A 15,333-nucleotide genomic window follows, 5' to 3' on the forward strand; every position below is an offset into this window, starting at 1 on the left:
AAAAAAAAAAGGTATTGCAAGATGGCCCCCTGGGAAATTTGCCTGATTTCACCTTTGTCTTTCTTCTAGGATAGTAATATCTTTCAGTGCTTCGTTGAAAATAAAAACACAAATTTAGGGTTAGAGAATGAAGATGTTCTCTCCTGCCATGCCTGTTCTAATTTCCATGCAAAGAGACATAAAGCAGTGGCTAGGATTTTTAAGCCATTTGCATACATTTAATTTTTGTGTCCATGACTGAATATTTGTATTTAACTTTGAATAAGAAAAAAGCCACAATTATACTTTATATGTATTTTATCTTTCTAGAGTGTCATTGTTTCTACATAATAAACTATGAAGGAGATGTTTCAGAAATTTTGATCGATATTCTCTTTCCAGTTAGTGATGTCTCAACAGATGTTTTCAAAATGATAAACTGGCTTCATCAACCTCATTAACATTGGTATTTGAGAAATTACTTGCTGGTAATATACTGAAGGCTAGAGCACAGTTAATTGCTATATTGTACAAAATTGCTAAGTACTACACAAATTCTCTCAGCTTTAGAAAAATAGTGAGCAGTACACCCACAACTCTGTACAGGCATTTTTGAAAGCAAAATTTGGTATTTAATATAAAGAATGTGATATTTTCTCAAATACATTTTAAGTTCTCTCTCATTGTCATAGGGAAGTTTCTCAGTTATTTTGAAAAGGCATATGACATATTTTGTCTTATCCATTCATATACTTAAATTCTAAGAGTTACAAATTAACCTAGAAACTTAGCTTGGCTGGTTGAAATTGGAATCCTGTGGTATGTCTTAATGAATGACAATAGTAATTTTCAAAAGAGCTTAATCACTTATTAAGCATATTAATGTTAAGGGTTTTTACATCTTTTTTAATCAATACAACCTTGTAAGCAAGCTAATGTTATCTTCTAGAAAATGTGCTATCTTTGATTGGACAGTGTTTCTACTCAATGATATTATATATGACTGTGTCATCTCTATGTATTACTGCATCCCATTGACTCATTCTCTGATTCACTCATAGAAAAATATTTTTGAGTGCCTACTATGGACCAGGTACCATTCTGGGTTTGGGAAGTAGAGTAGGGAGGAAAACAAAGTCTCCACCCTGGAGCCTACATGCCTTCTTTGATAATAATTTGATTAGAAACCAATTATATTTTATCACTGGCCTTGATCAGTTATTTTTATCCTATAGCTGTTTTTCGTAGAATTAAACAAACCTCAGCAGACATCCTTGTTATTTCAATTATGTTAAATTACACTTTGTCTTAGGACAGAAACCAAAGCAAATGAGCTACAAAAGGGCCTATTTGCCTCTCAATCCACGTAGAACTGTTGTAGGACATACATTTCATGTATCTGTAGCTTCAGTATCTAAATATTTTGGACCAGGACTGCTCTGGTAGTAAGTATTGAGTCAATAGTTTTCCAAGTAGGATGCTACAACAGAAGGCTTTTTCATGGTCTGCTCTTAAGCAATCAAATATAAAAGCAAATAGATAAGCTAGAAACTTCTGCTGCACACTGAATGAAGCGCAACTGATTTAAACACCTACATGTGTGTCATTTTTTGTTTGTGTGTTTGTTTGCTTCAATTATCTAACTAAAAGAGAAGATTTGCCCTGAATAATCCTGATGATAGAATTGGTTATATCTTTAGTTCATGTAATCTAGATCAATGGTTCTTAACTGGAGATGTTTTGGTCCCTGGAGATACTAAGCAATGTCTGGAGACGTTTTTGGTTGTCACAACGTCGGGGGATGCTCCTGGAATCCAGTGGGTAGGTGTCACAAATGCTGTCAAATACTCTAAAATTTATAGAACAACCTCTCACAATGAAAAATTATCTGGCCCAAAATGTCAGTAGCACTGAGGTTGAGAGAGACACAGTGTAAAAACCTAGATAGAGTTTGAAGTGAAACTTGAAATTTTCATTACCGACGAAAGGTCATTCGTTTTTTGGAGGGCATTGCCAGATTGAGACAACAAAAATATAGGGTATAAAATTAAATTTCAATTTCATATAAATAACTTTTATTTTCCTTTCTTTTCTTCCTCATTTTTAGTATAAATGTTTTACATGAACAATTGGGACATACTCATACTAAAAATGTATTTATGTTTTTTCTGAAATTCAAATTTAACTAAGTATCTTGCATTTTATATTGAATTTCTCTTTGTGGGGCATTTAATATCTACAAACCTTGTGCTATTTGTTTATCAATGTAGCACTGAACATTTTCCCACATCTCTTTCATCAGAACACAGTTTTAATTTATATTCCTTTCACTGCCATAGTGCTTTGTCTGAATATTTGTTATAATATTTATGCAAATATGCTTTATATTATTAGCAATTTATAATAACTTGCCACTACCAACTTACAAGTCCATGTGATATGGAAGAAGAGGAGATAGCAGTGGGAAAACATGTACTGTCTACTTTTAAATTTATCATCATACCTTAAACGTCTAAATTGAACATCCTAGGCTATCAATATCAATATTTTTGACTTAAACAAAATATCTGAAAGTCAGTTGAATACTTCTTTTTGAAAAAATACACTCATTTTAAATATTTTTAGATCCATTTTAAACTCATTTTAAAACTATGACAAATTCTATCATAGGAATGATTTCAAGAAATCCTGTATATGGTAGACGGCAAAAGAGCAAAGTTTAATCCATGTCACTTCATTTGTGACCTTGACAAAGTTACTTTGGGAGTACAAAACATTGACATAACATTCAGCATATATATTAAAAATGTAATATATATTTAAACATACATAATATATATAATGTAGAAGCATATGTATGATATATAAAAGCATATATACATGTACACAAATATATTTGTACACAACGATACAGACCTTGTCCTGTTTGCTTATCAATGTAGCACTAAACAAACCTGGTCACATGTATCTGCCTCACAAAATCTCAATATGGCCTGAGGAATAGTTTTGAATCAAAAACAATTAGTGAAAGGAAGCAGGAAGCTGGCTGACTGGAATTAGAAAAATAACCAGTAAATTAAAATCTAAAAAATTTTTCAGGGCAATGTAACATCTAAAATATTCAGATAACTTTTATTGGAATCAACTCATAGTTCCAGCAATTGTGATGAATTCCATTTTAAATGAGTTTATGAAAGGTTCTGATATGCATATTTTACCAATTTTACATGATTATGATGAGTAATATGACAGTGGAATAATACCTCTCTGAATTTTTTTATACAAAAATAAGATAGATGATGAGTATTAGGTGAAACATCAACACCACATTAGATTCCTAGAGGAGGTGATTCTAGGATTTGTTCTAAGAAACAAGTTAATCTGCACTGTGGGAGGAATGAGCTTTACTGCCTGTTGCGGTAAGACCACCTTTCCTCCCTTCAGGACCTAAACAGGATTCGTCAGGCATCTTGGAGTGTTGTGTCCAGATGATGGTCCTATACTAAGCCCCTCTTAGGATATTGCCCTGAGGGGACCCACTTGGTCCATGTTAGTGCTCACTCCCCAGCGGCCCACCAGCATCCATGTTAGTTACATGGTATGTATCCCAGCCCCCTTGCCTTAGTAGGACCACTAGGAAGGGCCATTTCAGCTTAGAGCCCCTGAACAGTCAGCAAAGTTGTCCTTTGCATCTGCATCAATTTTCAACACCTTCCTCTATTCATTCTTACTTCTTTTACTTCCACATAGCATTGACCCCAAGGAACTTAGGCTTCTGCTTGCCAATATCCATCTCAGAATTTGCTTCCTTGTCAACAAAATTAGGGGCAGATGGGTTGTTCGTTTGTTGCCAAGGGCCCCAAATAGTGAAATATAGAAATTTGTATAGGTTTTAACATTTGCATTTCAGAGAATGGGACATTTCTCTTTTTTTGTGTTGGGCTAGAAAATAGATGTGGGCAGAGTTTTGTCCTTTCTATGTAGAAAACAATACAGTATTTTAAACTTCATTTGATCTTTCATTGAATCAAGCCATTGTTCTGTGCATTAGCTACATGTTTGTAGTTCATGACTACACTGTACTACACTGTTCAATCTATGTTGTACATGACTAGGTACTGTGTAAAATCTAATGATGAACTAAATAATAATTGAGGGGGAAATATCATGTTATGTTAATTTCATTAATTTTATTTGTAATAGATATTGTGTAATATAGTTAACAAGGTGTTTTTATGTGTTTTTTTTTTTTTTTTTTCATTTTATTCTCATGTAGTCATGGGAGCTGGCATGCATTACTATTCTCCCTCAAGAGGAATAAACTGAGATTTGGTAAGACTGATTATCTTGCCCTAAATCACCCCAGGTAAAAATTACTGGATCCCTTTTCTTTCTAATGTATTTATTTAATTCCTCTGTTACTATGTTAGTCTGCTTTCACACTGCTAATAAAGACATACCAAAAACTGGGCAATTTACAAAAGAAAGAGGTTTAATTAGACTCACAGTTCCACATCCCTGGGGAAGTCTCACAATCATGGTAAAAGGCAAGGAGGAGCAAGTCACGTCTTACATGGATGGCAGCAGCCAAAGAGAGAGTGAGGAAGATACAAAAGCGGAAACCCCTGATAAAACCACCAGATCTCATGACACTTAATCACTACCATGAGATGAGTATGGGGGAAAGTGCCCACATGATTAAGTTATCTCCTGCCAGGTCCCACAATGCATGGGAATTATGGGAGTACAATTCAGGAAGAGATTTGGTTGGAGACACAGAGACAAACCATATCATTCCACCCCTGGCCCATGCCGAATTTCATGTCCTCACATTTCAAAATCAACCATGCCTTCCCAATAGTCTGCCAAAGTCTTAACTCATATCAGCATTAACCCAAAAGTCCACAGTCCAATATCTCATCTGAGACAAGGCAAGTGCCTTCTGCCTATGAGCCTGTAAAATCAAAAGCAAGCTAGTTATTTCCTAGATACAGTGGGGTACAGACATTGTGCAAATATAACCATTCTAAATGGGCAAATTGGCCAAAACAAAGGGGCTACAGGGCCCATGTAAGTCTGAAATCCAGCGGGACAGTCAAATCTTAAAGCTCCAAAACCATCTCCATCAACTCCATGTCTCACATCCAGGTCACACTGATGCAAGAGATGGGTCTCCATGCTCTTGGGCAGCTCCACCCCTGTGGCTTTGCAAGGTCCAGCCTCCTTCCCAGCTGCTTTCAATAGGCTGGCATTGAGTGTCTGCGATGGAATTTTCCAGGTGCTTGGTGCAAGCTGTCAGTGGATCTGCCATTCTGGGGTCTGGAGTGCAATGACCTTCTTCTCACAGCTCCACTAGGCACTACCCCAGTAGGGACTCTGTGTGTGGGCTCTGACCCCGCATTTCCCTTCCACACTGCCCTAGCAGAGGTTCTCCTTGAGAGCCCCGCCCCTGCAGCAAACTTCTGCCTGGGCATGCAGGCATTTCCATACATCTTCTGAAATCTAGGCAGAGGTTCCCAAACCTCAGTCTTGACTTCTGTGCACCTGCAATCTCAACACCATGTGGAAGCTGCACCATCTGAAGCCATGGCCCGAGCTCTACATTGGTCCCTCTACATTGGAGAGGCTGGGATGCAGGTCACCAAGTCCCTAGGCTGCACACAGCTCAGGGATCCTGGGACCAGCCCACAAAACCACCTTTCCCCCTAGGTCTCCAGGCCTGTTATGTGAGGGGCTGCTCTGACATGGTCTGGAGACATTTTTCCCATTGCCTTGGTGATTAAAATTTGGCTCCCCATTACTTTTGCAAATTACTGCAGTCAGTTTGAATTTCTCCCCAGAAAATGGGATTTTCTTTTCTATCTCATTGTCAGGCTGCAAATTTTTCAAACTTCTATGCTGTTTTCCTTTTAAACCTGAATGCTTTTAGCAGCACCCAAGTCACATCTTGAATGCTTTGCTACTTAGAAATTTCTTCCGCTGGATACCCTAAATCATCTCTCTCGAGTTCAAAGTTTCCAAATATCTAGGGCAGGGGCAACATGTTAACAGTCTCTTTGTTAAAGTATAATAAGAGTCACCTTTGCTCCAGTTCCCAACAAGTTCCTCATCTCCATCTGAGACCACCTCAGGCTGGAACTTATTGTCTATATTGCTATCAGCATTTTGGGCAAAGCCATTCAACAAGTCTCTAGGAAGTTCCAAACTTTCCCACATTTTCCTGTCTTGTGAGCCCTCCAAATTGTTCCAAGCTTTGCCTGTTACTCAGTTTCAAAGTTGCTCCCACATTTTCAGGTATTTTCTCAGCAGTGCCCCATTCTCCTGATACTAATTTACTGTATTAGTTCATTTTCATGCTGCTGTTAAAGATATACCAGGGACTGGGCAATTCACAAAATAAAGAGGTTTAACTGGATTCACAGTTCCACATGGCTGAGAAAGCTTCACAATCATGGTGGAAGACAAGGAGGAGCAAATCACATCTTACAGGGATGGCAGCAGGCAAAGTGAGAGTGAGAAAGAAGCAAACGTGGAAATCCCCAATAAAACCATCATCAGGTCTCATGAGACTTATTTACTACCACAAGAACAGTATGGGGGAACCTGCCTACATGATTAAATTATCTTTTGCCTGGTTGTTCCCACAACACATTGGAAATATGGGAGTATAATTCAAGATGAGATTTGGGTGGGAACACAGAGCTAAACCATATCAGTTACCCAAGCTGGAGTGCAGTAGTACAATCATAGCTCACTACAGCCTCAAACTCCTGGGCTCAAGCAATCCTCCTGCCTCAGTCTACTGAGTAGCTAGGATTCCAGGGGCATCTTAATTTAAAAACATTTTCTTTTGTAGTTATGGGATCTTGCTATTTTTCCCAGTCTTGTCTCATGCTCTTGGCATCAAGTCATCCTGCCTTGGCCTTTCAAAGGTCTGAGATTACAGGTGTGAGCCACCATGCTTAGCCTCTTTCTACTTTAAACCCACTGGAGACCAGGCCACATCAGCACTGAATCAGCTAGTAGCCCTGGGACTATAGAGCAGAATCTGCTACTGGACCCTGGAAGTACTTTTGTTCTGGGAGCGATGAAGACAGGATATCTGTGGGGTGAAAGGAGAAAAGCAAATAAGATGACTTTGAGTAGATTTAATTCTATGGGTAAATTCACCATGTAGAATGTTATAAACTTGTGTAGAGCTGCTGGGATCTGAAAATCAGTGCCCAGGCATGTAAGTCAAGATTATGGGAAAATTTGAAGTGCAAAATGGTATGTAACCAGAGATCCTCCATGGGCCTAATACACAGTAGGCCTCAGTAACTATATGTAGAGATAATTACTGAATAAATCTATAGGGAATGTATAAGTCCACTTTGATCTGGTAACCTTATAAGACAATGGATCCTTTACTGTCTGGAAGAAGTCAGTCTTGTGGGTACCCTGGATTATTACACAATAAAGTCTTTGGGATTAATGACTTGAGCCCAGGCCTCCTGGTAATGTCTCTTTCCTGAGTTTCAAATGTACAGGGGTTATGGTGCCGTGAGTTGGGTGGTAAGGAACTGCCTTTGCACTTGGTTCACTTAATTTGCAGAATTAGGGGTTGTTTTGGGGGAGGGCATTTAGTGTCCATGTGTCTAATATCTTGCCTGAAAACAGACCCTCTCCCTCCTGGAATACAGCCACTCATTTACATATGGTTTGGTCATGCCATCATTTGCATACCATAGAATTCCAGAGAATTATAAGTATTGGTAAACTTACTGATAAATAGTTCTAATTTGCTCTGATTAAACTATAATATCCTTGAAAACAAGAAAGTTACTTAAATGTGCTACGTTTTTAGCATGGTTCATAAATCTCTTTAAAAAGACCTAGTGAAGACAGAGTTAGGTCATGATAAAATGTAAGAATTCAGCTGGTAGACACCAACAGAATAAGTGTTCACAGTGGCCAAATGCATAGGTAGCTTAGGTCTATCCAAAACATGGTCTGAAAAATAATCTTACTAGAGATCATGCACATGGTAAAGATTTGAAAGAGGGAAAATGCAATTAGAAAATATATGAACAGATCATATAGGGGTTTAATTGTAAGAAGGTCAAGGTGGTTGGACAACAAATAACCATAACAGTTACTTGGGAGAGAAGTCACCTGATACAGTGGAGCTTTAGAAAAAAAATACTGATTTCGCAATAAAGTAAGAATTGGGATACAGCAGCACAGAACATCTGAATACTATGAAAAGTATTTGTTATTTGTGTAGAGAGCGTATTATAAAATATAAAAGACACAAAAATTCTTCCTGTTCTTTTAGTATTACATTTTAATTTCCACACCATTCTTTTGAAAACTACATTCCAGTTCTAGAAACTTGACAGAAATTTTACAAAGTATAAAAAATCTTCATAAAATAGAATATACCTCTGATTAATCTCCAAAGATTAATCTCCAAAGATCTATCTCCAAAGATAGATCATTAGAAGGCCTGAAATATAGTTATCTAAGGTCTTAAATACTTCCAAGTCTTCTAAATTATCAAATATGAGGTTACATAGTAATCTCTGATTTATGTTAGATTTTCAAAAGATGTATTTTGCCTCATGGTTAGGACAAGATAAATGACTACCTATTTTACAATGGTGTCTATTAAAATTAAGCTTCAATAATGTCAGACAAAAGTTTCCTTTCATTTATAGCACAAAAGCAGCGTATTTGAGATAAATTTTCCCAGTTTCTGCTTCAAGTCTATGACAACTGTTTATATTGGTTAGCATTATATTTTGTTGCACAATTCAGTGTTATCAATTTATACCATATGTATATAATTTGATTTTTTTTTCCAATGGACATTCCTACTTATTTGCTGTGACTACCTTAACACACATCTATCTATAACTGTTGATCAACACGTTTTTCTCAAGGTTTGAAGTATGCTCATTGTTGAACGTACTCTATACAATTTTACTCTTAGATGTAGTGATGAATTGTCTGAGTATAATCTCAAATCTCTGAATTTTCTATTTCAGTATGGTAATTCTAGAATGTCCTATACATCCTCTGCCCTGTAGTTTTCTATTTACATTGACTTCCCTTCAGTGCCATCAACTAAGACACCTTCCCACATCACTTTAATCAGAACACATTTTTCATTTACATCCTTTTCACTCCCATAGTGCTTTGTCTGAATATTTATCACAATATTTATGCAAATATGCTTTACATTATTAGCAATTTATAATAACTTGCCACCAGCATTAACTTACAAGTCCCTGTGATATGGAGGGAGGAGAGGAGATAGCAGTGAGAAAACATGTACTGTTAATTTTTAAATTCATCATCATGCCTTAAACTTCTGACTTGAACATCCTAGGCTATCAATATCAGTGTTTCTTGAATTAAACCAAATATCTGAAAGTCAGTTTTAGTAATTTTGTTTTGAAAGAATACACTCATTTTAAATCTATTTTAAATTGATTTTAAACCTAGGACAAATTATATAATAGGAATGATTGCAAGAAATACTGCATATGCTAGACAGAAAAAGAGCAAAGTTTAATCCATGTCTCTTCTTTTGTGACCTTGGCAAAGTTACTTTGGAAGCACAAAATATTGACACAAGATCCAGCATATAACTCCGTCTCAAATATATATATTTTAAAGATAGAGCATATTATTTGTATGTTTCATTTTGGTAACTATATGAAGTTTACCAGTGTCTACCTATTGGTATTAGTTTTGTCATTTAAAAACTTAGAAAATAATAATATCTACTTTTGTTTCTTACAGTGTCAATGTGAGCATCAAGTAAGACAAAATGGGTAGAGCTACATGGTGTTATACAAACTGACATCATTGTTAGCATTATTTTCTATTTCATTATATATATGTAGGATTAATAAATACTCTCTCCTTTTGCCTCATGTACATGTTGAGGAGATTAATCAATGGCTGCGTTAGAGTGTTTTATAGTTGGCATATTATGTGTGATATGGTTTGGATGTTTATCTCCTCCAAATCTCATGTTGAAATGTGATTCCCAGTGCTGGAAATGGGGCCTGGTGGGAGGTAATTGGATCATGGGGGCAGATTCCTCATGAATGGCTTAGCACCATTCCCTTGATGACAAGTGAGTTCTCAGTTCATGTGAGATCTGGTTGTTGAAGAGTTTGGGACCTTCCCCCTCGCTCTCTTGCTCCCTCTCTCACCATGTGACCTGCTTGCTCTTGCTTTGCCTTCTGCCATGCATAAGAGGTCCTTGAGACCTCACCAGATACCAAGCAGATGCCAGTGCCAGGCTTTTACAGATTGCAGAATCATGTGCCAATTAAATCCCTTTGTTGATAAATTACCCATCCTCAGATATTTCTTTATAGTGATGCAATGGAATAGCGCAATGAGTTTATGTGTATTATCTCAATTCTCATGTTAGACTTCATGACTGACTTTAAACACTACTATGAAATAGGCTTAAAAATAAAATTTTAAATCTGTACTCTACCATTTTTTTCCCCTCTTCTCCTTCCCCTCCTCCTCCTCCTCCTCCTTCTCTTCCTCCTCCTCCTCCTCCTTCTCCTTCTCCTCCTTCTTCTTCTTCGTTGTTGTTATAGGGTCTCACTCTGTCACCCAGACTGGAGTGCAGTGGTCATGATTATGACTCACTGCAGCCTCAAACTCCTGGGCTCAAGCAATCCTCCCATGGAACTGAGACCACAGGTGTGTACCACCACATGCAGTTAATTAACTTATGTGTTTACTTTTCGTAGAGACGAGGTCTCAATACATTGCGAGGGTTGTTCTTAAACTCCTGGGCTCAAGTGGTCCTCCTGCCTCAGCTTCCTAAAGTGCTGAAATTACAGATGTGACCCATGGGGCCCAGCCCTGTGTTTCTTTTTGCTTGTTTGTTTTCCTTTTGCCCTAACATTTTCACTTATTTTGTTTTGTTTTTCTTCATGAGCCTTAAACATGGTATAAATATACAGACACACAGACATACACATATTAAAATCTCTCTTAAACCTTTATTTGTAATTTCAACTCAGTATTTGACATTACCTCAAAGGTGTCCCAACTCTTTATCTAAATAGATCAAACAAACATATTATTTCAGTATCACAACTGTCCACTCTCTTTTCTATCTTCATTTCTGTTAATTACACAAACATGACCCTGGATATTTTTAACATTTCAAAGCAATTCCTGACACCAACTTCATATTTTACCTCATACTGTAGAAGCTGAACAAATTACATAGATTTTTCCTCCATGAGACATCATGTATTTATTTATTCTTTCAGCAATATTTCCATCCATGCATAATTTATACAACTGGAATTAGCAATGCTTCAGTCGTCTTCTAGAAAGGCTCTATTTCTCCTTTCTGTTAACATTTTGAACTATCCTAACCTAAAAAGAAATTTAGTTTTCTAAAACATAATTCTGCACATTCACACTGTGATTAAAAATTTAGTAATTTTGTTACTTTTCAGTCAATATGAAAGCTTTACATTGGCAATGTATGGTTCGTAACAAGTCAACTGACCTGACCTGATTTATTTTCCAGGGCATCTGTGTATATGATCTGTGTTCAAACAAATCTAGATTATCTGCTGTTTCCTGAATCTGCTTGTGAGTCTATGGTCATAATAGTTTCTCCCTAGTTTCAGTACCACCACCCATCTTCATCCATCAAGGCTTATCTCAAATGTCATCTCTTTAAGGATCACCTTTGGGCTTCCCTTAACTCAATGCTATCTTTCTTCCTAGAAAGCCCCATACATCTTGATTTTCATGTTTCTCCCTGAATTTATCATAATCTAGCTTTTCAAACTGAAAGTCAGAGAGCTGAGCATTTTCTCTTAGCTGCTTTGGAAATTGTCTTGTAGGACCAGGGACAGTAATAAATAATATAGACATGAAGTCTAAAACTCAAGCTGGAATCAGAGCCAGTATACTCTTATTGGTTACATAGCGTGTTTTCACATGATATTTATTTTGAAGATAGTGTTTCACAAATTAAAATTTTAAGGAATAAAGACCCCTTTAATTAGAGCTGTTTTGTGTATTTATGTAGCATGAATTCATTACACTGAAGTTTCTTAGGAGCAGAGGTTGTATGGTGTGCTTAGGAGCAGAGGTTGTATGGTGTGCTTAGGAGCAGAGGTTGTATGGTGTGCTTAGGAGCAGAGGTTGTATGGTGTGCTTAGGAGCAGAGGTTGTATGGCATCTAACACAGTTTTCCAGTAGTAAAATAGTGCAGTGCTAGATTGACCTGGTGATTTTTCAGTGTGTATGCCTAGCAGAAAAGACATATTTCTGAACATGGATCATGATCTATCTGTGAGAGCTGAGTTGAATCAAAAGAACAGTGTTATTCACAGGGAAGAAGTTCAACATAGTAGTGATTCAGAACCTGACGCTTGTTGTAAGTCCTGTCTCTGCCATTTAAAGGCAAAGTGTTCATAAAATTTTCACATTATCTCTCTGTGTCTTCATTTCCTCATATGAAAAACAAGAGATAGTAATAAAAATGTCTATTTCACATAATAGGGTTAGTGCATATGGAGTTAAAATATGTAAAGCCCTCAGAACAATGTCTTGTACATATTTTTTTTTAAAGTTATTTTCATTAGTATTTTATTCGTGTATGTGTCTCAGTTCATTTTGCATTGCTATAAATGAGACAAGATGTTTTATAAACAAAAAAGGCTTATATGGCTTATATTCTCCTGGCTGAAAAATTGGTATCTGATGAAGACCTCAGGCTGCTTTCACTCAAGGTGGAAGGTGAACAGGAGCAGGTGTGTGCAGTGATCGCATAGCAAGAGAGAAAGCAAAAGTGGGAAGAGGTGCCTTACTATTTTCAGCAAGCAGCTCTTTTGAGAACTAATAGAGGAAAAATGCACTTATTACCATGAGGATGGCACCAAGCCATTCCTGAAGGATCTGGACCCATGACTCAAACATTAGGCCCTGTCTGCAACATTGGAGATCAAGTTTCAATGTGAGATTTGGAAGGAAAAATATCTAAAGTATAGAAGTATGCATGTGTCATCGCTGGCCACCCAGCATCTGCGTCTCCTTTCTACGTTTAAAAAATTCTCACTTGATAAAGGACCAAAAGTTGTCCGTTATGCACAAAAAAAGAATGTGTGAATACAAAGTCATTTGCTCTGTTGTATTAGAAGAGAGCAAATGGCTTTGTATTCACAAATTCTGGTAGGGCAGGCATGTAATATAAGCTTCACCAATTAAATAAGCATTTTTAGTATTTTGATGTAAAAGTTAATGATGCAAACAAAGTAGATTTGAGAATCTCTTTGGGTGGGGGTAGCAATGACAGAAGTCCTTGTATGTAACATCTAAGGCAAACTAGTAGTAGCAGAGCAGATTGTAGCGTCCAGGCATTCATGCTTCTGCTGTTATGAATTCCTCCCAGTTGTGACTCCAGTTTCTTCCTGATCCTTTTCAGAGCCTGTTTCTCTGGTCATCACAGTGATAATGTGAAACACCAAATATCTGTTTTACAAATCACAGCTTCATTGAGATGTAAATCGTATACTATGCAATTCATAGTTACACAATTATCACATCAAGTTTATAATATTTTTATCACTCCAAATAGCAACACTACACCCATTAGCAGTCACCCCCTATTTTCCCCAATGCTTCCACCCCCAGCCCTAGGCAAGCACTCATCTACCGTCTGTTACTATACATTTGCCTATTCTGGCTATTTCACATAAATGGAAGCATATCATATGTGATATTTTGTGATTGGCATCTATCACTTAGCATATAATATTTTCAAAGTTCATTCCTGTTGTTACATATATCAATACTTCATCCTTTTTAATTGTAAAATAATATTCCATTGCATGTTTATACTTTTCTCCTATTCATTAGTAGTTAACATTTGGGTTACTTCCACTTTCGAGAGGTAATCTTGGAGACCAGTCTTTGAAGTTTGTTCTGACTCCAGGAGGGTTGTTCTCAGCTGCCTCTTTCCCTGCTTTTCTCTGGTGAATTAGTTGGCCTACAGTTTAGTTTGTTGAACTAATAGAACTACCAACCTCCTCTTAATCACTTATCAGCAAGTCTCCACTGTTTTTATACCACCGATATATCTGAACTTCCTTTACTGTGTTCCAAATGAAGTCAGTTCCTTTGGAGAGAGCTTCAAAACTCTCTATATAGCTTGCCTCTCTGCCTGGGTAAAATCTCTGAACCACTGTTACAGAGCTAGGAGCAGGGACAGTGACCCACTTTCTCAGATGACATTCTGCTTTACAAGCAGGGTGCTCAGAGTGGATGGTGGTCTAATTTTCTCTGCTTGCCTCCTCCAGCATAGATACTCCACCCTAGAAGTGAGCTGGCTGAGGGCACTGGAGGCTCCAGTATTCTAGTCCTGGCTGTGTCTATGACAGATTCTACCCTACAAATGGGGACTTACAGAAGATGGGAGCCTCAGCCTCTCCAAGATGCTAACCTAGAATACAACTTCTGCCATAGAGATAAGATGATGAGAAGTGCTGGTTGACTGTGGCCCTTAAATAAACATGACAGTTCTTGATTGGGAGCTGGGATTAGAGAAAGCCCTATCTTGGTAGACATACTCAGAGTGGTACTTTCAGTCATGCCAAGCTGTGACTAGATGAGGGTTCAGCAGAGGTTGAGAAAGTCAGTGGGTTTGAGGGTAGCTCAATTCCTACGGTTTCTTGGTGTTTTTCACTGAGGTTTAGTTTCTCATTTTTTGTTTGTCTTTAGGACCACTTGCACAAATCTTAAATGTTATTTTTTAACATAATTTCACCACTTGTGGTTGTTTTGCTGAGAAGGAGCAATTTTGCAGATCTCCTCACATTGCCATTTGAAATAGCACCACTCAGCCATGGGTGGTGGCTCATGCCTGTAATCCCAGCACTTTGGGGGGCCAAGGCAGGTGAATCACCTGAGGTCAGGAGTTTGAGACCAGCCTGGGCAACATGGTGGAACCTCGTCTGTACTAAAAATACAAAAATTAACTGGGCATGGTGGCATGTGCCTGTACTCCCAGCTACTTGGGAGGCTGAAGCGGGAGAATCTCTTGAACCCAAGAGGTGGAAGTTGCAGTGAGCTGAGATAGGCCACTGCCCTCCAGCCTGGGTGACAGAGCGACACCTTGTCTCAACAACAATAGAAGAAAGGAAGGAAGGAAGAAAAGAAGGAAGGAAGGAAGGAAGGAAGGAAGGAAGGAAGGAAGGAGAGAGGAAGAGAGAGAGAGAAAGAAAGGAAAAAAGAAAGAAAGAAAGAAAAAGAAAGAGAAAGAAAGAAAAAAGAAAGAAAGAAAAAGAAAGAAAGAAAGAAAAAAGAAAG

This window comes from Rhinopithecus bieti, unplaced genomic scaffold (genome assembly GCF_001698545.2).
Source record: "Rhinopithecus bieti isolate Rb0 unplaced genomic scaffold, ASM169854v2 scaffold_15083, whole genome shotgun sequence".
In the NCBI taxonomy this organism is placed as follows: domain Eukaryota; kingdom Metazoa; phylum Chordata; class Mammalia; order Primates; family Cercopithecidae; genus Rhinopithecus; species Rhinopithecus bieti.